This window comes from Pogona vitticeps, chromosome 1 (genome assembly GCF_051106095.1).
Source record: "Pogona vitticeps strain Pit_001003342236 chromosome 1, PviZW2.1, whole genome shotgun sequence".
Taxonomy (NCBI): domain Eukaryota; kingdom Metazoa; phylum Chordata; class Lepidosauria; order Squamata; family Agamidae; genus Pogona; species Pogona vitticeps.
Window position 1 is genome coordinate 291,047,473 of NC_135783.1, and position 23,723 is coordinate 291,071,195.

General features: G+C 38.3%; 1 protein-coding gene across 9 annotated transcripts in view; it reads right to left on the reverse strand.

The window, feature by feature from the left end:
• PHF21A (PHD finger protein 21A) overlaps window positions 1-23,297 on the reverse strand; it is a 175,669-nt gene extending 152,372 nt beyond the window's left edge. For 8 of the 9 annotated variants that reach the window (XM_078389661.1, XM_072985998.2, XM_072986001.2 and 5 more), the window contains exon 1: window positions 22,787-23,297. The gene's annotated coding sequence lies outside the window, so the exon portion shown is untranslated. Of the gene's footprint in view, window positions 1-22,381; window positions 22,403-22,786 lie in introns of those variants that run through there. The other variant, XM_078389654.1, reaches the window with a different exon arrangement.
• Between the last annotated feature and the right edge of the window lie 426 nt (window positions 23,298-23,723).

A 23,723-nucleotide genomic window follows, 5' to 3' on the forward strand; every position in this document is an offset into this window, starting at 1 on the left:
TCCTCTGGACCAAACACTGGATACGTAACTATTATACCTTAATGAAATATTTCTCAAGAAAGCCAGTAAAATGAATTCTTTGAACTTTGCCCATTAAATGACTAAAATTTTCAAAGCAGAGAAAAATTGTTATATTGTTTACATCCCTGTATCAATATGCACAACAAGTTTGATTTCAGTGGATGCAAGCACAATAATAATAGCCTTATTTATTTGTTTGTTTGTTTGTTTGTTTGTTTGTTTGTTTATTTATCATATATTACAGCTCTGTACGTAGAAGTTTGCTACAAAGCAATTTAATGGCATGTTAAAAACTTCACCTTAAAATATCGCAACAGTCATTCAGTGCCTAGTCTCATACCCCAGAAAACCTCAGGGCAGCTCCATCAAGTTTAAAGAACTAGTCCTGCTGTAGCACTCCTCCAGAAACAATAACTGAAATCGTGTTGCTCAGTGCCATTCTAGGTAGGACCACTGACTCACCAGGGATTTAGTAAGTCAATTCCTCTCTACATCTCATTGATTCAAATGGGTCTACTCTAGTTGTAACATTACTGTAGTAAGTCACAACTAGAGTAGGCCCATTTGAATCAATGGAACTTACAGAGGAGTTGACTCACCAAATCCCCACTGATTCAGTGAGATTACTGTAGCACAACTTACTACACTAAGCAATGGGATTTTGGCTATTAAGATTTTTGCTTTCATATTACATCAGAATGTGTAAAAACACCATTAAAATGTACATTACGTTTGAAATTAAAATATGTTCTACTGTCAAGTATTCAAGTATAAATATCACCAAAATTTTACATTATTTAAAACATGAAATTTTTTAAATTGAAGCAAGAAATTAAAGATAAATTTAACCATTTTAGGAAAATTGGATTATCATGCTTTGGTAGACTAGCAGCATGTAAAATGTTTTTACCTAAAACTGATTTTCTGTTTATGATATTATTGATTAAGATAACAGAAGAACTGAAAGAATGGCAAAATATATTTAATACATTTTGTAATGATGATAGAAAAGCAATGATTAATTTTTAAAACAGATAGTATAGACTGCAAAAATTAGGAGGATTTCCTGATATAAAGCATTATTATATACCCAGTAAAATTTAATTTATGGTGGATATTATATCACAACCTAATAAATCAATATGGGCAAAGTTAGAATTTCAGAAAGTATCAGGCAGTTTTGAAATTATTCTTTTTAAACAAACTATGATCCTTTTTAAAAAAAGATAGAGAACACAATCTTTATAAAATATGTTGGAGTTCTGGAATAAGTTTAGGAAAATATTTACTCCTTCGATCTCTCCATTACATCTAGCAATAGAATCAGAGAAATGTCCAAGTATTCTAAAAGAATGTTTGGGGAAAATATTAATTAAAAAAAGTAAATTGATTAAAAGACTGGTTGGAGAAGATGAGTCATAAAATACAAAGTTAGTTTTGGAAGAAAAAATACATCTTGGCTTAATATAACTAGGATAATAAACTAAAGAATGTGAGGAAAAAATAAGAAATGTAGAGACTTTATGAAATTCAAATAGATGGTTCTATTAAGGGAAAAACAAGACAAGTTAATGAGAAGGATAATAAGTAAAACACATTTTAGAAGCGGAAGACCAACATAACGCACTTAAGGGTCACAGGAAGTGGATCTAGTAAGGGAAATAAGTACTGAAGTATGGAAAACATTTGGGACAAAAGATAATAAAATGCATGTCAGTAAAAAAACAAAGAAAAGTATTATAAACTAGAATGTAAATAGTACTTTACACAGATAAAACTGAATTGTATGGATAACAAATTTTTGAATTTATTTTGGAGATGTGATAGTATGTAGCCACCTATTCTCGATATGTGGTGAGAATATAAGAATGTAATAAAATTTTGGAGGCTGGTTTTTAAATAAATTAATGACATATCAAAATTAAATATAGAGTTAAGTCCTAGAATAGCTTTGTTAACAATATTTGATAAGGTACAATGCAGTTGGATAGTAAAAGAACTGATAACAAGCTTAACATCAGCAATGTTAATTCTTTTAATAAAAAAGAAATAAACCATGAATTTCAGTCAAATAACTGATATAAAGTATAGAATACAACTATTAATAAGAAGTTAATTTGTGATATTAAGGTTTAAAAGCATTTGACAAATAAAAATATTTTTAGAGACAGTTGGAGAATTTTCATTTATTATGTATTAAAGGGAAGGGTTGCACACCTTCAAAAAATCTGTGCAGTTTTGGAAGTGGATTGGATGCAGCATGTCCTAAATGGTCCCAGTGGAGGGGGGAACTTACATGTAATTGAATAGTTTAAGTTTTTCTGTGATTTTTTTGTATTCTTTATATTCTTTAATTTAAAAACATTTTTAAAAAAACATTAAAAGCTGGAATCTTTCCCATGTAAGATCCAATCTGAATTACTCAAAAAGGCGAACTGTTACTTGAGAGAAAAAGAATGACAAATTGATATGTTATCCTCATTTTCAAATACCCAATATTTAAAGTTCTATTCCAAAAATGCTATTCACAAACTGAGTGATGTGTTATGATGAAGTGGCCAGTTGTTTTGTATCATTCATTACTTATGATACAAGACTACAGAACTATTACATATGGCTAATACAGCTGAAATTTAGGCAGTCATGTAGCCATTTAAACTTCCTACAGTTCTTAATCTTACTGTTACCTCAAGTTTCACAAATGAATACTCATAAAAACACAAAGAAAAAATTTGATAAGAATGGAAATATAGACATAGTGCTTTCTTCCCCAAAGACGTACTAGATTGTTTTCTCCTTTCTAATTACCTTATACATTATTACTAAAACTGTGGCCAGTTATGGCTCCTCTACCCAAAAGGCAGGTGTTGCGGTCTGTTCACACGCAATTCCCTCTCCCCTGAAGAGAATAAACATAAGAAGCTATCCAAGACACCACGTGGAGTTGTAAGATTCTACAAGACACTGCACGGTTTTGCTAATAAAATCCACTGCACAAGAGGCTCTTGTCAGTAATGCAAGACTAAAACATGCCGCACAGATGCCAGTTGTATATCTGTTGATGATGCCAAGACTAATTAAAGATGACCTCTTTCACACATGTTTCTATAGTCGAATATTGTTACTGTACACTTTATTTTATGCAGTTGTTCATTTGGCCTTTTCTTCTAAAGAATTAATTTGAAATAAAAGAACTCATGCAATATTATATTAGGCATTAGAACTTTAAACATTTTGCAATTCTGAAATGTTTAAGAGAAGTGTATTACTATAAAAAAAGATATACATGACAAGGAAATAAGGACATCAAATGAGATTCAGCAATTGGGATTTTCCCTGCTGAGTCTGCAGAAATGGAATTGTTATGCCTACAACAAGGCATACAAGCACTGAAATGTGAGTGATATTAAAAACCAATTAATAAGAATGGAGTGTTTGTTATACACATACATACATTTCTTATACAACACAAATTTATATTTTTATTATAAAGCTACCACTTTCCTCTGGCTCCAAGTGTACAACTACAGAAGAATGTAAATACAGGAAGGCACAGCAAAAAGGGACGATGTTTCAGAACTTCTGTTACTGACATCTTTGTGTATATACACAATTTCATGTTGCACACTTTTAACCATAGTTTGGCAAAGAGACATGCAAAGTGTGGCCCTCCAGATGTTCTTGGATTGCAACTGCCAGCATTCTTCACCAATGTCTGTGCCAGTTAGGAATGTTAGAAGTTGCAGGCCAGTAACATATAAAAGGCTACACTTTGCCCATCTTCAGCTTAGCATGTCAACTCTGAGTGCTCACTGGAAGGACAGATCCTGAAGCTGAGGCTCCAATACTTTGGCCATCTCATGAGAAGAGAAGACTCCCTGGAAAAGACGCAGATGTTGGGAAAATGTGAAGGCAGGAGGAGAAAGGGACGACAGAGGACAAGGTGGTTGGACTGTGTCATCGAAGCTACCAACATGAATTTGACCCAACACCGGGAGGCAGTGGAAAACAGGAGGGCCTGGCATGCTCTGGTCCATGGGATCACGAAGAGTCAGACATGACTAAATGACTAAACAACAACAACAGCTTTTAAAAAATTCTTAACCTGATTATAGAACATTACACACAGAAATAATAGCAGTATAAAATAACTTAAAATATAAACCCTTTTAAATAAATCAATGAAAGCCATTATTATTTGCAGCCATTTGGTTAAAAAAAAGGAAAAGAAAAACACCAGCTTCAATGCCTAAATTAACTGAGAACTTGGCCCTAACCTAACCCCAAGTGTTAGGTAGGTTTGCCTGATGAAATAGATCAAATTATATACCCAAAGACTAAATTATGAAAATAGTATGCAATTTCCGCATAGGTAAATAGCCTGATTTACTTAGAACCAAATGGTAAAAGAGAATTTGTTTCACTGATAGGGAGGTAAGAGTAGGCCCTCATATACAAATTCTATCAACTTTTGTACACACTGCAAGCTTGCTTTTACAAGTAAACAATAAAGGAGACATTTTTCAACAGTGAAATAAGAGGAAACACAGCCAGCTGAAAAAAAAGGGGCTCACCTGTGGAAGGCAAGAATCTGCTCCGGGCATCCCATCCTGTCTCCACATATACTGTACATACTTTTGGGAGAAAACAAGCAGAAAAGCAAAAATTGCTCTATGCTAATCCAAACTGCAGACCTTACTAATTGTGCTCTTTCTCCATGTTAAAAAGAGAACAGCTTCAGCTCAGTACACCTAGTCCTACAGAAATTATAAACTAGCTCATTCTGAGTACACAAATGGGGAGGGCAATTAACTATCACCAAGTAAAGGCAGCCCTTAGGTAGTTGTCTCTCTCCAACGGAAAAGAAGCAAGAATAGAATTTATGCAAACATTTATGGAAAACTTGGGAAGCATTCAAGTAAGTGGTGCTATCTACAAATCTGGGTTCAAATATTCAAACTAATATGAATAGCATGGGGTGGCCAATAAGTATAGCCATGCAGTTGCCCCAAACCACATCATCATGAAAAGCATAGTTGTCCATATGCTTCTGACAGAATTTCAAAGGAACACAGAAAGTTGTGTTAAAGTGAGTCAGACCAGTCAATTCATCTACTTCAGTATTGCTGAGAGTGACTGGAAGCAATACTACTGTTTCAGGCAGGACTTCCAATGTACAAAGGTGGGTGCTCTACTACTAAGACATTTCCACTTATTTCTAGAGTAGCAATTCCTTCAACATAGCTATGAATAAGACAGGAAGAGAAAACAAGACCAGAATAATGTCAGATTTGAGAACATCTATCTCCTTAAGTAGTAAATCATTTAGTCAACACTGACACTTTCCCAGCAGGAATCCAAACTGCTTTCCTGTAAGAATCAGCTGCCATGGGTAGCAAAGAATTTAACTACAGTATTAGGTATTTAAAATCCACCCAAGTATATGAGAAAAACAACAAAATCCAAAAATTTGACATTGCCAGTCTCTCATATACTGTATACAGGTATCAATATTGCCATCAGGTAAGTGTTGTCTAACCCTAAATCATATCATTTAAACAAGTATTTCACATTCTAATAAAGCAGACTGTATGTGGATGCAGAAGCTCAAAGGTAAGAAACACACTTTTCATAGAGAAAGGTCCCAGCTTCTATCCCTAGCATCTGGGAAAGGACTGGGGAAAACTGCTGCAGTCAGACAACATATACAGTACTACACTGACCTGCATTCTCTCACTTAGTGGAGAAAAAGGTTTCTATATTCCTAAGTAACTTTCTGCACAGGGAAAATATCAGTGATGGGGAAGATATCCATCTCTCACACATACCTATTTCTTAAAATACAAACTGTTCTAGCTCCCAGGCACTCACAGCATTTGGGGAAGAAATAATCTTCTTGGGAACTTAGCCAGTTGCTATTCAAAATGTGAAAGCATAAATGAGCATTCCTGTTATAAAAGGACAGTATTATCTCAACCTTATATTAGGAAAAAGTTTCAAATACAGTATCACAAAACTAGCACTATTGTGTAACAGTTTAGTGATGCTGAATGTTCCTTGTTCTAAAATCATATTGTCTGAGAAGACATTCAGACTCAATGGCTGGAATCCTGTTGCACAGTCTTACATCAGGCAGGCTTAAAAAGAAGGTACTTCAAAATTCCACATGCAGGAGAGTGGTATCAGAAGGCAGGTACAGTGGTGCCTCGCATAGCGAGGTTAATCCGTTCCGGATTAACCTTCGCTATGCTGAAGCATCGCTGAACGGGGCAGGGATTTCCACTGGAATGCATTAAACATGGTTTAATGCGTTCCAAATGGGCCAAATACTCACCGTTCAGCGATGCTTCAGGATGGCCGGCAGCCATTTTCGCGCCCTCGCCTCGCTTAACGAGGGCGTGAAAACGCTGCGCGTGGCCATTTTGGGCCATTTCCAGGCTTCCGGCGGCCATTTTGGCCGCCGAACAGCTGATCGTCGGGGTTCGTTTTGCGAAGATCGGTAAGCGAAACGCTTACCGGTCTTCGCAAAGCGAATTTTCCCCATTGGAAAAACGTTGAGCAATCGCATTAGCGATCCGCAAAAACGGATCGCTATGCGATTTCATCGTTATACGGTGCGCTCGTTAAGCGAGGCACCACTGTATCTCGTTGTCTCATGTGCTCCGAGAGGCATCTGGTGGGGCAACTGTGAGATACAGGAAGCTGAACTAGATGGGCCCTTGGCCTGATCAAGCATACTCTTATGTATGATGATATAATCAATTATGCCAATTTTCCTATTTTCCCATACTCAGGTTCTGGGGATCCCCAGAGATCTAGGGATCCCCTTCATACTGGGGAAGCTTCTGAGAACTCCACCACTAGGCCCAATCTAACTCCTGGGACCACTGGCAGCGATTTTCAGCATAGGCATACCCAGCATGAAAGGGATCTCAATGGAACCCCGGGGGACACTTTTAATTCCCCCAAAGTGGACAAGGTTGATGACATCATGTGAATTGAATGGCATAGTTGCAGAACAGGATTCTGGCTTTTATGCAAAAGTAAGTACTGCTGTGTATCTACAGGGATACCTATGCAAATATTCTAGGACCAAAATGAAACAAGTTGTTGTTGCTGAAGGGACCACTGTACATAAACCATCTGACAGGAATGGGTTTAAGTAAATTTAAGAAATCAATACCCTCCATCATATCAATTCACTGTATGTTGGAAAATAACACTCCCCAGATTGGAAATGCACTAGTAGAACAAATGATTAATGCCCTAAACACCATACACAGACCTAAAACCAGATAATCTCACATGTGATTCTTTTTAGCTGTCCAGGCAATTGTACAGCATTGGGCACAGCCCAAGCCAGGCCAGTTTGTATACTGCCCTATATAGCTCAGGGCAGTTTGGAAAGAAAACTTGTATAGTCCAAGGCACAATTTGAAAAAACAAACTATACTTCTGGCCTGAAGGTCACTGTCTGTCTGGTAACATCCCCTCCTCAAAGACAGATTAATTGGTCAACTCCAAAAAATAGTAGTTTAGCAAGCATTCATTGAATCAAAATTAAATACAAACACAGACATAAAAACATGCCTTAGCTCTATTTAAATAAGTAACTTTAAAACGTGGAATAAAATAAGAAGCATTAAAATCAATATTTATCAGAAGTCACATAATAAGCACAACAATAGATTTGGTTTACTACAGTTCTGTTAGAACGGAATTATCTATCAAGTCCTACCTGTTTGACATAGATTCTGAAACAACCAATGAAAACACACACAAAACATCAACATATTAAAATTATTTTAACTGTACCTTATTAACAGCTATCACGTATGCATGTCTACTTGAAGCTGTTTAAAATTTTCTATTTTAAGGTTTATGTGAAAATGGCCCAATGTTTCTTATACTTAACACTTAAATAGGCACTGAAAACATGAAGGAAAGGTCAAATAACTTATGTTTCTTAAGTCTAATTCGAAATAATATATGGATTTATGGAATAAAGACATAATCCATTGATGAGGAAATATAACTTCTGGAAACTTTTTAAATTTATAAATCACACCATCTGCCTATCAGACAGCAGAGATAACATACAATATAACAAACTTGACAACTAAGAAACACAGGAGAAATTCATGCAATAAAATTTGGAGATGACATTAAAATTGGATAGCAATGACATGTTAGACAACATATAAAACCCTACAGAATGCAGCACATAAAATGAAAGAAATTAAGCACCAATTTCACCTCCACCAGAATTTGGGAGCTGCCATCTAAAAGACCCTATTAAATTACCCAACAACCTAGCCTGCTAAAGTACCCACCAACCTAGGTTTGTGAGAAATACAGCAGGTGTTAATTGTATACTATAGGCAGATTTGTATGAAAGGAAAAAAATCTTTCAAGTGTCCTGGCTTAAGAGTTTTTTAAGTCACATCAGTACTTTGAATTGTGCCTGGAAACAGAGGTAAGTTAAGTTAGCCCACAACCAAAGTAATGAGATTTATGAAGAACACTCCTAGTGAAAGTCTAGCAGCAGTATTTTGTACCACCTGTGGTTTCCGAATGCTGACCAAGCACAACCCTACATATTAGTGTATTGCAGCAATCTGAACAAGAAGCAATTAAAGAATGAGTCAAATTTGCCAGATCTTTCTTCCTTAGGAAAGGGTACAATTAGTAAAACAAGAATGTTGAACAAAAGAACTTCTAACTACCACTACCACCTGCCCCTCCAGGAATGGCATAAAATCTTGGAGCAGGATAAGCTGTTTCACACTGAGTCAGATACTGGACCAACTAAACCAGCAGTGATAAGTCTGAGTGGCAATAACTCTTACGAAGTTTCTGGTAGGATTCTTTCCTGGGATCCCTGAAATTTCCTGGTGGTCTCTTATACAAGTTTTAACCAGTTCCAATCTTGCTTAGCTTTCAAATTTAAAGTGATTTCATAGTTTTACACTTTCTACTTGATCTGTCAGAGGTAGTACTACCGTATTTGCCGGCGTATGACTGGCATATAAGACAACCCCAACATTTCCACTCAAAATATAGTGTTCGTTATATACTCGCCATATAAGACTACCCCCTCCCTCTGCCTTTTACCTCGCCGGAGGGGCCAAAGGAAAGGAAGTTTCTGGGGCGGGCTACCAGCTGGCCTGAGGCAGAGGCCAGCACCTGCTCGCTTGCCCAGTCTCCGGAGGTCTCCTCGGGAGCCTGGCGTGGCAGCAGCGCTGGCAACGAGCGGGGCAGCGCTGGCTTGTTGCAGGTGCCATTTGCTTGCCAGCTTCTCTTTGGCCCGGCCAACATGGTGGTAGGTCACGGGGAAGAAGGAGGCGGCACTGCTGCTGCTGCTTTCCGCAAGGGCAACTGTTCAAGGAAGTGACTGAGCCGGTGGGGACCGAGCTCCGCCCACTTCCCGGGCTGGGCTCGCCTCTCCATGCCGCTTTCCTGCATGGCCATGCGGCGCCTGAGAGATTGATGTCAGGCTGACTGGCCAACAGTTCCAAGCAGGATGGATTTGATTTAAATCACAATTTAAATTTTAAAATTCAGATTTTTTTTATTATTCAAATTTTTTAAAAAATCAAAATTTGGTCTAAATCATGATTTAAATCACTTTTCTTTTTTTAAAAAAATCACTTTTAAAATCTATCCTGGCTCCTAGGTTTCCCCTTTTTGAAGATAGGGAGAAGATTAGCTTCCTCCAATCATATGGCACTTCACCCATTTCCCACGATTTCAAGAAAACAACAATGAGTTTGAGAATTCTTCTGTCAGTTCCTTCAACATTTTTGGATGCAGTTCATCAGGCACTGAAGATTTGTACGCATTCATTGTACGAGAAGAGATTTTGAGTGGCACATAGATATATAGCTCTGCAGGAGAATGTAGAGTAGTCCCATACTGGAGAATATGGAGATTCCCTGCTCCCAATTTCAACTGAACAACCTGTCTCCTTAAGAGTCTGGGCGCTTTCACTTTCAGTTTTATTTTTGCTGGAGACATTCAAAAGAAAGGCATTCAAAATATAAGCTTCATGACCCCACAGGCATTCAGGTAATAAAGCAACCGAAGTCTGAGGGTATTTTTATTTTGGGTTTGTATGCATTGTTATGTAGAAAGTGCCTAATTTAAATTTAAATTTAAACATAAATTGAAAGGCTATAGTCTGGTCCTGCTGACTAGTGAAATTTTTGAATGACTGGTGAGACATTCTAAAATTTTTCAAGCCCTGAGCATGCACATGCAGCTACACTCTGCTTCTGCTTCCTTTAAAATCAAGTAGAACATGGTAACTTTCCCCCAGAGTTCCCCTTTCTGACACTTTCCTACCAAGTCATCCCTACTGGTTAGAATCAAGTCAAGTGTAGCTAATCCTCTAGTTTCTGCCTCCATTTTTTGTAGAGGAAAATTATCAGCCACATAAGCTGGGGCAATCAAGCTCATCCTCATGTATTTCTGTGTAGGAATACATATTATTGACACATAGTGTGACTCCACCACTCTTTCTATTCTTTATGTTGTTTTCAAAAAATTTACATCCTTCAATCACTGTATTCCAGTCACTGGATTCATCCCACCAAGTTTCAGTTATCTCTATAAAGTCATATTTGCCCTCCTGAACTAACGTTTCCAGTTCTTCTTGTTTATTTCCTATAATCCTAGCATTCGTAAATAGGAACCAGAAACTGTGTGATTTGTGGCCTTCTTTCATTTGAACATTTTAAAGACTACTGGGCCCCATTAGAGCTGCTTGCTCTGTTCTTCTTATTGTGTACAGTCGTGCCTCACTTTACGATTGCCCCGCATTACGACGAAACCACATTACGACGATGATCTGAATGGGGGTTTTTTGCTTTGTGATGATCAGTTCCCTGCTTTGGGAACTGATTCTTCGCAAAATGACGATTTTCCTACAGCTGATCGGCAGTTTCAAAATGGCCGCCAGGTAAATAAAATGGCTCCCCGCTGTTTTCTGGGACGGATTCCTCGCAAGACAGCCACTGAAAATGGCCGCCTTATGGAGGCTCTTCGCTGGGCAGCGAGTTTCCAGCCCATTGGAACGCATTTAAAGGGTTTCAATGCGTTTCAATGGGCTTTTTATTTTCATATTACGACATTTTCGTTCTACAGCGATTTCGCTGGAACGAATTAACGTTGTAATGCGAGGCACCACTGTATAAGCCTTCATCCGTATTTACCTCTGAGTTTGCTTCTCCCTCCCACTTCTCATTCAGTTTAAAGCCATCTTGATGAGGTTCTTCATGCTGCATCCAAACACATTCTTCTCAGTCCATGTGAGGTGCAACTCATCACTTAACCATTAATTGTTTTCAACCTGTTAGCTTCCCTTTTATCCAAGGACATATGTGGATGTAATGAAGCACTGCACTGTGTTATATGCAATGCAGATTCCAAAACTGCTCACTTCATAGATGCACACATGGTTTTCTTGGAACATTACAATTATTTCTATTTTAAGAAGACTGTTCTTAATCCATTTTCCCCCTCCATAAAAACAGCAAATTTCACACAATATTCCATTTATCTGATAAGGTTGTTTAGGATGTGTGGTAAATATGACCATGGACCTCAAGATCAAGACACCATGCAGACTTATGGGAACGTCTACTCCCATATCAATTTACCTGTACCTCAGATGCATGCAGACATCGAAGTAAGAAACTCACAAGACCTAAGAAAGTAGCTTAAACTTCCACTTAGCACATACCCCTGATCACCACCTTGAATTCCCGGTAGCAGTAAAGCAGTTCAATATCTGTGTTACAATTAGCTTTGAAAATCTGAATTAATACAAATGGAATAAATGGGAATATGAACACCTGATGCATTTGAAAAGTAAAATACTGGTAGACATCGGACTGACTTGGACCTGATATGAAACCATGGATTAATATTACAGACAGCAAAGGCAAGTGAGCTTCTGCTCATATACTCCCTATTCACCTTGTGGCAAAGAATCTGAACTACAATGGGGTTATGTTTAAAGATAGAGAACATATTACTTCCACTCCTTTTATGTGAAGAACTACAAGTAATATGTCATCGATATTTATACATAACTCCACAGTGAAATAAATCTGTTAAGAGTTCAGAGTGCCATAATATTTCATTTTCCCCAACATGCAGAAATAAACTAATATAGCAACTTCTTTGGAAACCAGGAAATCAGAGGGAATTTGGTCTTAAGAAGACTTATTGAAAGCAAGGTAATATCAAACTACACAATACCAAACTGGCTTCTTTTCAGTAATCATAATTAGGATTAATTAGCTTGTTCAGTTCAAACATGGTAAGCTATGGTTAATAAAGAAGAGCTAAATAACTTTTTCATGTCCTTTATGCAGCTACACCAGAGGAGGGACTGGACACACATGAACCTGAGACTCATTATTGCTCACTCTTGTAATGCTAAACCATGTAGCAGTACTTCTGAATCAGCTGTGCAAGTCTGCCTCCAAATGGGGCATGTTTAATTCCTATAGCATTTTACAGCTTTAAAAAAATCTTTTCAGCTCTGAGCTTTAAGTTAGACAGATTAATGACATGTTCAAAAACATGTGTGGCTTGCAGACTAAGAAAATGCAGAGTTTCACATGAATGGAAACGTGAATTGCCTTTTTGAAGATCTCAACCTCCCGTGCAATCAAATATTCAGCGAAGTCTACAATCTTTTATACTAAAGGCAAAAAAATCAAAATTATTAAATTAAAAGCACAAAACATCTCAAATTCTTCTCAGATTTAAATATTTCGATGTCTTTTTTCCCCATTATTACATAATAATTCTTACAAACATACAGGAAAGTCTTGCCTCTGATCGTATTATTACAGTTATGTGCAAGTGGTTATGTCAATCAAGTACATCAAAATGAGAATTGCAATTCTCAAGCTGAAGAATGCACTCAATACAACTCTCAATGCAAAACAAGATGCCTTCCTCCATAATAATAGAAGTGGCAAAGTATTTTAGCCTACAGCAAGTTTTATTAACTGTACAATGCACTTTTATCCATACTACTACAACCTGTAATGTTTTTAAAATTATTTTTAATTGTTGTTTTAATATTGATAAATGTTAGTTTTTAGCAGTTTTTAATGGTATTTTAAAATATGCGATGAATATATAGTTTTAATTGTTGTGAGCTGGCTTAGATCCCCTATGGAAGTGGTCCCCAACCTTTTCCCAACCGCGGACCAGTTGGGGGGGCAGGTCTGTGCATGGGGGCTTGGCATGCTGGCACACAGGTATGGTGCGCCCGCAGGGGGTCTTTGCAGGGGGCATGGCATGCTCGCATGGGGATGTGGCATGCTCGTGCGCATGTGCGGGTCCCGCTCCCGGGGGGCAGGAGATATGTGTATGCGGCCCAGTCCTGCCTAAGCCATGGACTGCTGCCAGGTCACGGACCGGGGGTTGCGGACCCCTGCCCTATGGAGAGAAAGGTGGCATATAACTAAAATAAATTTAAAAATAAATAAATAGAATAGAATATTTTAATGCTTACAATTAAGTGGTTTTATAAAATAAACTAATATAATGAATGACCAAGTGACATAAGAGGATTTCCTATAGAGCAATGAGGCTTTCCTCTATCTTCTCACCTCTATGCCCCAAATTCACTTTAGGGGCACTCCAAGTAGACTGTTCTGTTTCAGGGAGAGTAGGAATCCATTTTACCAGCAGTATATTCTTATCCACTTAGGTACCCTAAGTATCATTACACCCATGCAAGTCAAATAGAACTACAAGTAACACAATACTCATCTTGAGTTCTTGTGATGAAAAATAAGGTATAAATTGAATAAATAACAAAACAATAGAAATAGTCAAATGTAAAAACAGAGTTGTAATTACTTTATATGCATATAGCATACACAGATAGTTATTCAGGAATGCTATAAGAGCAGAGCATGCTTGAGTTGTTGTCTTCTAAAATAACAAGTATTTAAAAAATGAAATTTCCGAATATATTGGAGATATGTTTAGCATTTAAACCAAAACGGACACACTTTACTGAATGTTTTTCATAATCAAATATTTCAGCAGAATATTTCTCTATTAAAGATATCTGAGATATTTAAAAAGTATATGGATAGACCATATTTGTAGTTTTGTTTACTAAATTTTTTAGTCTATGAACGAGATAAATCAGACTTCTTGTTGTTTAAAGTATCAATACATTTTCAAACATATACTTGTAAAAAACACAGTAGCAGTAATAGTTAAAAATTATATTTTTATAGTTAAAAATTATATTTTGAAATACAAATGTTATTCCTGGGCTAAAAATGCAATATACATAACCCCCACCATATATTAAAATGAGAATCTGCCCTTTAGGTAATAAATATGCCAGTCCAGAAGAGGAAAAAGATATTCTTTGATAAGGATATTCTTTGATAACTACAAAAGTGTCCAGAAGCAAGCAGTATCTGTTCTATGGTTGTAACTGTTTCTTTAAAATAATGTCGTTAAGGCTAGTGAAGATTCTATATTATCTATAGTGACTAATGTGACAGCGTTGTCACAGCATTCTGCCAAATAGGCAACTATTTGGCAGAAGAAGAAAAACACTCCATAAAGTTTTGGAACATGAAAAGCACATGGCTGCATGCTGCAACACCACCATGTGCCATGCTGCTTAAACCAGAAGGAACACATTCTATTGCACTTGTAGGCAGCAAAAGTATTGATGAAGCCTGCAGATGCAGCAGCAGTACTGTCCATAAAAGACAAGACAGCTGTTGCCATGGCTACTATAAGTCAGTTTGTCAGAAAAAAATATTGTGATCACCCAGAAGTTTGGGTTTGACAATGCTAATGCTCAGATTGCTAATTGACTCAGGAGATAAAACTATGATTTTGCATGTCAGTATCGTGCTTCAGAGTAGCACATGGTTAACAATACTTGGATACACATCAGGAGGGGGAAGAGGAAAAAATAAATCAATGCCTTTCTGCTAGTACTCCTTCACTTCAACTACTGACAGTCTGTGTTCTGTATAAAGCCAAAAGGACAGAACAAAAAACAAATTTTGGCATATTTGCAAGATTGATTTTATAGCCCTACTGACTGTAGCCATGCGCAATCAGAATGTTAGACTTTTAAAATGTTAAGCCTTGCACTATTGCATTCTCTATTTCAATACCTAGGCATTTATATGTACTTGTTCTTATATTCAATACAGCAAAAGAGCAATCTTTTGTTAAATCCCATAACTAATATTAAGAAAATGAGATCTATTTTCTTGCTTTTAAAAGGGATATATTTACATAGTTTTCCCATCATGGAATGATGACAGCAAGCAAGCATAAGTGGAAGAGGACAGCAACAAGTCATTTCCAAGACAGGCCAATAATATACAGTATACATTACTAGTGGTTCCATTAACACTACAGAAGTGCACATCCTCTCCCCAAACAAGCAGCTCGTGCAACTCTCCGGAGCACACCTGGGGGCGCTGACATTGAAGGTGTAAGAGAAATCCTTTCCTCCAACAGTACTCTTTAACTGACCAACATTTATTTCTATAATACTGGAAAAGAAAGAAATGCTGAATTACAAGTTGCACTGCTATCTCTGATATTAAAAAAAAACTGAAAGTGTTTTGTGGTCTTCCAGAAAACTAACACATATTTTCAATAATATGTTTCTTCTAGCAGAACAGGTGTGTCTCTGTCAACTGGTCAGGATTAGTTCTCTATAATCCTAAAACTTTCAGATCTCATTTTCAACATGAGAATGGATTTCAAATTAAATAAAGTAGCAGCCAAAGCCAAGATGCACAGGTTCAAATATGTGTGCTATAACATATGACGAGACAGTCTTTATTCTATCTCTAAAGCTGTATTACCTGTAAATAATAAACAATACATCAAAAACCACCTAATTCACACATCAAATAATATGTTCATATTTCTTTCAGGAAAGCAAAATAATTTAAAAGTTAGGCACTACAGTAAATGTTTCAAAAACAAATTTTAATTGTCAAGATTTCTGCAAACCAAGATCTATTTATTGCATTAGTTTCACAACCAGGTAAAGTACAACACATTCTTTTCAATCTGAAAGTTTTATTTTATGTACAAATAGTTCACAGCTCTTTCAATATGAAAGAGACAAAGACCAAAATTCAACTGAGAAAACCCAAGCATAGAAGAGCAATTACTGTATGTAACATTTTTTTCTTCTCTGGTTGGCTATCTTTCATATGACTGATCATATGCTCAGTTTCAAAACCAGTTTGTGACCAATCATATGAAAGACGGACTGCCAGAAAGGGCATGCATGTATGACTGTCTCTAGGAGATCACATAAGGGAATAGGATTCTGGCAGACATCAACATCTTCAAGATTAAGCAAGAGACTCAAAACATGGATATTAATTTTGAACAAAAAAACAAAAACTATTTAAATTCCTATATATCACTATTTGGCACTAACACTTAAAGAATTCTTACCACAACTATCTTTTCACCATCTAGCCTTTTACTGGACATCAATGGACCTCGAAAGAGACCAACCCTGATTATTGCCTTCACTTGAACTATTTTTTTTTATTTATAGCTTGATATTTGTAAACAGTAATTTTTAGCACTGTACTTTCAGATGTAGGTTGAAGGCACAAATGTTGCTCCTCCTTCTCTCTCAGAATTTCTCAAGCTCACTCTCTCTTTTTTTTTGGCAAAAATAAAAAAATAAATTGCTGATCATGAAAACCTCCTGCATCTCACCTTTTAAATGGACTGCAGGGGCTGCTTCCACTGTTTAACTCTAAATTACAGTACTGTACTAGCTTTTCACCACCAGAAGTATACTTCCAACCACTTTTGGTTTCATTTTGCTTAGCTGGCTGGTTTCAGCAGTTCCTGAAGACCTGGTACATCTAGATAACAGAATGTTATCCAAAGACACACCAAAGTAGTTTACCCTGGTACAGAGTATTGGCTAATAAGGATGTGCACAGAGGAAACTTTCAGTTTTGATTTGTTTCTGTTTATTTCAGGAGACACCTCATTTGTTTTCTGGCCTTTCATTAAACTTGAAAGAGATTGGCTTTTGGGGTTCTTTCATTTTGTTTACCCCCATTCATGTTCTCTCTGGCACACATTCAAAAGTCCAAGGAGGTCACTAGCACTACAGGCAAGCTGCTTGGTGGCAGAAGCAAACATGACCATAGGAAATAGTAGCATTCCCCCCCCAAAAAAAAATCCAGAACAACAAAAAGGATCCATAGGCACAAACAAATAGCACAATGAAGATGGAGGGCACCATGGAGATCAGCACCACACCAATCCCACTCAGAGGATGACGAGAAGCAGAGAACATTCCTCAATGGGTTCTAAGGAGTCCCGGCCCTTTGACAACTCAGAATCTCCTTTCCCCTGAACTTTCTGATGATTGGCTGCTGACAGGAGCCCTTACAATGTTATTTGATTAAACATCTTCTAAGCAATTTAACATATTAGAGATGAAAGAAACTGTGAATAAAAGAGAGAGATTAAAAACCTTAGGTTATTTTCTGTTTCTCTCTGTTATAAACAGAAAATAAGCTTTCTGTTTCTCTTTTTCCGCTAGCATTTGGGCTTAAGAGGCTCAGAGGCTCTCTATCAGGAATCAACAAATGAACACGAAAAGGAAGGTAAGCATTTATTTTGTGCTTTTTCCCATTTGTGTTAATCCAAAAGTACCACCCCTATTGGTTATTACCATCAAACTATCTGCAGCACAAAGAATAGAAACAGCATAAATGATCAAAATTTCCAGAAAAAGAGGCAGGCCTATTTCAAGAAATTATGTAATGTAACAACCTCTATATTTTCAACACATCACTATGAACTTAAATGCTTCCCACCACAGTCCACAGATATTAAATGCCACACAGAATAAAAATTTATGAAACTTGCATATCTAAAGCTTTTTTGTATTATTTAATACTAAAATACTGATTTAAGTTGGCTCACATACCAAAGAACTGTCAGCAGTGTCTTCCTCTTGAAATCATAATACTGTACTCATCAAGTTTGCCCATCAGTTGTACTATTTAAAAAAATCTAACTGCACAGTAAAAAAACGCATGCATACATTTTCTGTTCAATACAATAATCTTAATTTTTCTACAGTGTATGCCTGCTACTTGTGTCTAAGAACTCTACCTCACATTAGGCTTACTCTTAATGTGATGATATGGACAGCTTGATGTTTACAGTACATATCTGGCTGCAGAGCCAGAAGCTGGGATTCCCCACTTTACCTCCTGTGAGTAGAGCCAACTTGTCTGGTTTGGACAAGCTGCACAGTCCTAGAGTGCCCCTAAAAGAGGGGAATGGCAAACCACTTCTGTGCATTTTCTACCTAGAAAACCCTGGAAAGGGTCACCAAAAGTCAGAATTTATTTCATTATTATGATTATTTACAAGATTATTATTACTCGTAATTTAGGTGGTACAGAAATGCAGCTTTAGCATATGGATTTTAACATTAAACAAAAAATGTAATTCTATACCACACACATTTCACTTCGGCAAGAAATTCCAACAGTAAGTCTGTCTCTAAAATACTGATACAGCACCTTAAGTCTTCATATAGTACAGGGTGTAACAGTTCTTACTAAATTTTCACCATACTAAATTAAAAGCAATCAGCAGTGCAATTCTGCTATGCTATAAAGAATTATGCATTACTAATTCTTATAGCTATTATAAAGGCTAAATAATCCCATAACAAAAATAATGTTTCTTCTTTTAACTATCTATAAATACAAGAAACAGAAAGTTAGTACATCTAACACTGATCACTTTTATCTTGCACTGATTTCAATGGCAGACTCAGGCACATGCTCAAATCTCATATATTAAAATTCACTAGGCAAAATAGTGTTGATGTAACTTTACACCAGCATAATCCAGATCAGGTAGTGGAAACATTTAATCTGAATTAATAGAAAACTTCCTATCTCTCCCCCTTTCAGGTTCTAGGCCTCAGCACACAGAAGGAAGCATTTAATAGTTAAAAAAAACTTCCATCAGATCACCAGCAACAGCAGTTCCCATCCCAATAATGGCAATTTTCTACTGTTAAAGAATCTTACAAACTCATTGGGCTTCCCATGGCTTCTGCAGGGCAGTAAAGGATCTTTAGGGAGCTTCAGAACTTGATTCAACTTACTTCAGCATAAAGCTGTGCAACATGATTTTGCCCATTAAGATTTAAGAGCAATAACTTTTAACTGCATTGGGTACCAAATAGTCTACTGAGACTTCAAAACTTTGAGAACTACAAAAAAAAAAAGTAATACAGCTCAATTGTGAACACTTATTTGGTATCATAAGACCATGTTTTGTGCTTTTCTATATCAAACTGGAAGTAATGAACATATCGGTCATAATTGCTTTCAGAGTGTAAAGGTGGCACATATAGTGTCTTTACCTTTATTTGCAACACAGTGCAGAAAATCTGCCCCAACAGTAAAGTATGGAATGGTCTGCCTTAAAAAAACATGCAAATATCTGCCACAAAAATCTGAGTATGTCAACTCAAAAGTAAAATCCACAGGGTCTAATGGGATTTACTCCAGAATAAGCAGGCAGAGGACTGCAGCCTTAAAGAGGTTTCTGATTTGTTGACAGAACTTTGTTCACCAGCTTATGCAAGTTGTTAAATGAAAAGTGAGGACCCACTTTTATTTAAAAAGATGTATCTATATAACACAGGAGAAATAAGCCCCCTATTTTATCATAAATACTGAAATTTAGTTCAAAGAAGCTAATATACCAACTGAAAAGATCAAAACCGCAGCCTCCAAAAGAAGGGGGAAACACTCAGTTTCTTTAAGTAATACTGTATAACGACAACTTTTATTTCTGATGGCAATATCCATACTGTTGCAGAAAAAAATGAGAAATTAAGAACAAGTTTAGAATTTCAGATTAGCTGAAGACTAGTTGGTGACATTTAATTCTGTTGTCCTTTTGGAGCCAAAAGCTCCTGATCCCAAAACCCTGTCCATAAAGCCCTACCTACTGGTTAGAATCCTGTGACATGAATCCTGGTGTTAAGTGCAACAAACTTAAGTTTGGTGTAAGTGCAATGAATGTAATCCTTTATTGCATGCCCAGTCATGCAACTGGCACAAAATGAAGACTAAAATCATTGATATCTTAAATAACAACAATCCATACCAGCAATTTACATCATTGCATTAACACCACTGTACATAAGTAACAGGATTCTTGTTTCTAGGTACGTACTACACAAACATGTAACAGAATTTTTGCACTCTATAGGAACATGTTTTTGGAATACAAATGGTGCTCTCTCTCTTACTCAGAACTTTAAATCAATAGCATGTTTAACAAGATATCGTAAAGAAGAATCCCATTTCTTGAAAAAACACTTAGAAAGAATATTAATTTCCATCTTGGAGTGCACTAGTATCAAAGTCAAGGCTCTAAAAGGTTGTCCACATTTTCAGCTACATCATAGGAGCCTTTAGCTTATTTCCCCAACACACCACAATATTAAAAGGAAACTCTCCATCTTATTTCACCTTACTTATGTGAGGTGCAGTTAAAAGTTATTGCTCTTAGAACTGTCAGAGAGTGAAACTAAACATCCAAGTGTAACAGAAAAAGTTATATAAAATGCATACAGTTTTATGAAACTAGAGGTACATCTTTCTGACTTCAAAGTAACTTGCCACTGATAAGGCTACAATCCTAATCACTCAGGGGAATTTACTTCAAAATAAAATAAGATTTGGCAGCAAGTGTATTAAAATTCTGGCCTATCCTATTCTGCAAGTATCATATACACATTTTAAAAGGGTTTTTTTTCTTGATTTAAAAACAGTTCTTTAAAAAAAAGTTCCAATCCTTTAGTCTTTGAAAAAGGTTTCAACTATGGAGTTGTATTATTTCAGCAGAGATGAACAGTACTTTCTTCCTAAGTACTATAATAATAAATGTCTTGCTGTGATTAACATGATCAAGTGTACGAATTTCAAGGCTAGCATTAATCAGTGTAGAAATATATAGCTTTATTACTGTGATAAAAATGACCCCAGACTGTGCACTATATTCTATATGCAGAAATCTCAACTTCTATTAAAAAGTTACATTCCTGCTGGAACAATATCTGAAAAAATGAGTCTTATAACTTGAGTATTATAACTTTACAAACCATTCACAGATGTTCATCATATACTATAAAGCAGATATCTCACACCTTGCCCTCACATGCAAATCAGTCCCACTGATTTTACTAAATCTTACTTTCAAGTTTGTATAACCTAAACTGACACCTGACATAAACACAATCATAGCAAGAAATGAAATGGCACCCTCATCCCTAACTAAACACCCACTTAGCCACCTGCAAGCTTCCCCGACCCAAAAGCCCCAACATACCCCCTATGAAAATAGGTATCTGTATTCCAATCAGTGCAAAATCTTACTTTGTGACAGCATAAAAATGTTGTGGATCCAATTCACATTCACCCACAATAACATGTACTTGTTCAATCCTGAAGACATTAACTAAACAGGGGGTGCAGGGGGGAGACAATGTAAATCTATTGTTGTTGTTGTTTAGTCTTAAGTTGTGTCCAACTCTTCGTGACCCCATGGACCAGAGCATGCCAGGCCCTCCTGTCTTCCACTGCCTCCTGGCAGTGGAAGACAGGAATCTGTAGTAAGGCTCAAAATAACAAAGAAAGAAAAAACGGTGAAAAGTAACAAGAGCCACATGCTAAGAGGACTAAACCAAAAGGCAACCCCACTCCTCCTACATAACACATGCAGAAATGGAAAGGGGGGGAGGAGAGAGAAAATAAGGTGCACATCTCCGATCCCTGCAAACATGTGCCAGAGTAGGAGTGTGAAATCTCAAAGGTGTCCTTCCACTAAGCTTTGCATCCGTGCAGACAGGGCTGCCCCAGGGTGAGGGGGGCAAGTGAGACTTCAGAATAACAAGTTGCTGAAGAAACGGAATTTTCCCAGCACTACTTGGGCCACCAAGACAAATTAAAGGCAAAGTGGGGGGGGGGGGGAGAGAGACGCCACCGCCGCAGCTTTACTACGAATACTCAATCATCAAAGCAGCATCATTTCCAAGATAATAAAACTTCTCGGGCAGCATCTGAAAGGAAAATCAACCCAGCAAAAAACGGCCTGGAAATAATCATCCTAGGGAAAATCAGAAGGGATCAGAGAAATCTCCCTTTCCCCCTCCCCTCCTTGCAAATGTGTCATCTCTTTCCCCCCCCTCCCCACTCCAATGTGTCACCTCCTCCCTCCCGCTCCACCCCCTCCTCTCTCAGAAACTTACTTCAATCCTTACAGGTGACAGAGGAAGGACATGCCCCCTTCCCCGCATCCCTAGGCTACAGACCTTGGGGGGGTGGTAGAGGGTGGGGGTGGGGGGTAAAATGGGACTGAAGTTCTTGCTCCTTATCTCCAAGTTGGCTTAGGAGTCTTAGAGGATGGACTTTACCACCGCCACCTCACAAACACGTACCACATACATACCGCCCATCCTTTTCCATTCCTCCCCCCCCCCCGGCCCAATAAACTCCCCAAACAGAGAGCAGAGCACAGGGAGAGGAGGATTAGTCCTAGCGGGGAGGAGGGGGGGTGGAGGAGGGAGAAAGAAAAGAACAGAACAGAAAGAGAAAACAGGGAGGAGGAGGAAGAAGAAGAAGAAGAAGAGAATCCAAAAGGTGGGATACTACACCCTGCTGGTGGTGATGATGTTGCTGCTGATGTCTGGCCGGGGTCCCCCAGCAGGACCTCTCTCGGAGGGGGAAGGACTCCTCTTCATAGGGAGAAGGTGGTGGTGCAGCTGCTTCTCTGGGCCTGCCTGTCCCCCTCTTCTTGGCTCCTCTTTCCTCCTCCTCCTCCTCCTCCTCCTCTCACTTTCTTTAATCTAAGCTGGGAGTGGAAGATGGTTGGTTGGTTGCTCCCTTTTCCTCCTCCTCCACCACCACCACCTCCTCCTCCTCCTCTTGCTGCTGCTGCTGCTGCTGAGGCTTTCCTCTTCTCTCTCTCTCTCCTCTGAGGGGTCCTTTTCCTTCCCCTCTCCCCGGGGGGCTCCTCCTGCACCGGGGAGGAGGGGACGGGCAGGAAGAAAGGAACGAAGCTGGAGAGGCGCAGGAGAAGAGAAACTGTGACACAAAAACAAGCCGAGAAGCTGAACTCTTCTTCAATCCCATTCACCCGGCCCGGCCGCAGCACCCGCACGCCTGGATCCCTCCGCCACCGGCCTCCCTTCGTTTGGCTTGGCTTTGCTTTTGCCTGGCCTGCCAGCGGGGCGCGCTCCCGACTCGCTGCTCGCGTGTGCCCGACACAACTCTCTCCCTCTCTCCCTCGCATACAGCTACTCCGGCCGCTTCTCCAGAACGGAGAGAGGGGAGGCGAGGGTGGGGACAAAAGCGGAGGGGGGAAGGCGGGCTCCCCCCCCTCACCCGGGCTCCCCCACCCTCTCTCCCTGTGAAGGAGGGAAGAGGGGCGGCCGGCCCTCCTCGGGAAAGAGGAGGAGGGGGGGCGCCTCAAGGCTCCTCCTGAGGGACTACTTGACGTGTCGGTGCAGCGAATTTATTTCCCTTTGCCTAAGGAACGGGCTGTGCTGCGGCACCCATTGCCTAGGGAAAAAACCCGGATGTAAAGTGAGT